The sequence below is a fragment of the Myotis brandtii genome, unplaced genomic scaffold, assembly GCF_000412655.1.
Source record: "Myotis brandtii unplaced genomic scaffold, ASM41265v1 scaffold1077, whole genome shotgun sequence".
Classification (NCBI taxonomy): domain Eukaryota; kingdom Metazoa; phylum Chordata; class Mammalia; order Chiroptera; family Vespertilionidae; genus Myotis; species Myotis brandtii.
Window position 1 is genome coordinate 1,372,286 of NW_005353666.1, and position 1,585 is coordinate 1,373,870.

The 1,585-nt window shown below is 56.3% G+C and overlaps 1 protein-coding gene across 1 annotated transcript in view; it reads left to right on the plus strand.

Moving 5' to 3' along the window:
• The window catches only part of T (T brachyury transcription factor), a 14,601-nt gene that overhangs the window by 5,929 nt on the left and 7,087 nt on the right, over nucleotides 1-1,585 (plus strand). The window lies entirely within an intron of this gene.

Sequence of the window (1,585 nt, forward strand, 5' to 3'; positions counted from 1 at the left end):
TCAGCGGGAGGAGCCGGGCCCTGCGTGGGCTCCGCTGTGTCCCGGGGCCTGACAGCCGCTGAAACCCCAGCCTCCTTTCCTTAAGGAAGGGACACAGGAGCCCCCGCCTCGGCCTCCTCACAGGGCTGCTGGGGTCAGTAGGTACATTTTTAGAAAAGGATTGAACATTTTTCAGCTGCAGTTGACAGTCAGTGTCAGTCAGGGGCAGGCGCACAGCACAGCAGGCAGTTACGTGGCTCGTGCGGAGCCCACGCTATCCGTCCTCCCCCGGGCACCGTGCAGGTGTCATTGATGGTGTTCCTCACGCGGGACTTTACACCCCGGGCTGTTCCGTAACCGCCAATTCGGATTTAAGAGTAGGTTTCCAGAATATTCTTCGGCAGGAGCTAGTAATGAAGGACATGCATCGGTTGGCCTTCCTGTAGGGCTGTGATGGCGAACCTTTTGAGCTCGGCGTGTCAGCATTTTGAAAAACCCTAACTTAACTCTGGTGCCGGGTCACGTATAGAAATTTTTGATATTTGCAACCATAGTAAAACAAAGACTTATATTTTTGATATTTATTTTACATATTTAAATGCCATCTAACAAAGAAAAATCAACCAAAAAAATGAGTTCACGTGTCACCTCTGACACGCGTGTCATAGGTTCGCCATCACTGCTGTAGGGAGTCGAAGCCGTGAGCATGCGTGCTGGTCCCTGGTGAAGGCGGGTGACTGACCCATTAACTGGAAAGTTACGCAGGAGACGGGCTCAGAGGCCCAGCGGGTCGGCACCTGGATTACGTTTCCTCGTTGGATTCTTACAATAAAAGCTGACAGAGCTAGAAGCCAGGTCCATTTCCCGATGAGGAGACCCATTCAGAGGCAGGACAGGACCGGGCGTGGGGCTCCCCTCCGGGCGGGTCTGTGGACATCACCCCGACCCCCACGGCGATGCAGCGCGTTGTCACAGAACCCCAGATGTGCCCAGGAAATGGTGCCCCTGTAATAAGAATTGAATTGTCTACAAACCAGCCAACTTTCGAGGGCTTGAGGTCACCGAGACCCCCGCACGTCAATGTGTGACCCGTGGTTACAAATGGGGTGTTGGCCGAGGGGACCCCTGAGGCCTCGGCACTGCCCTGTCCTCCCGGCAGCTCAGAGCCGCGTTCCTCTTCGCTGGGACCCGGGTGTCGCCTCACCTCTGACCCCAGGCTTGTTGGCAAGTTCAAGTCCATGTGAGCTACGGACGGGCTTGGTGAACACAGCCTGCCCAGCACGAGTCTCCTACGCTCATAGACGGGTTCTGTGGAGGAGAAAGACATTTTTAAAAAGCAATTTTAGCCCTGGCTGGTGTGTGGCTGCGCTTCAAGGAGCTCACCAACGAGATGATCGTGACCAAGAACGGCAGGTGGGTGGGCTTGGCTGGGCCTGCGCCGCCGCCCGGGCAGCAGCAGCCGGAAAGTTTCTTACTGTCCAACTAAAAAGGTGCTGTGGCGGCCTTTCTGCTCATTTCCCCTGAGCTGGGAGCAGACCCGGCCACGAGCCAGCGTCTCCGGGTCTTTATTCGCGGGAGGAGGGCTCCTTGGCTGAGTCCCAGGAGC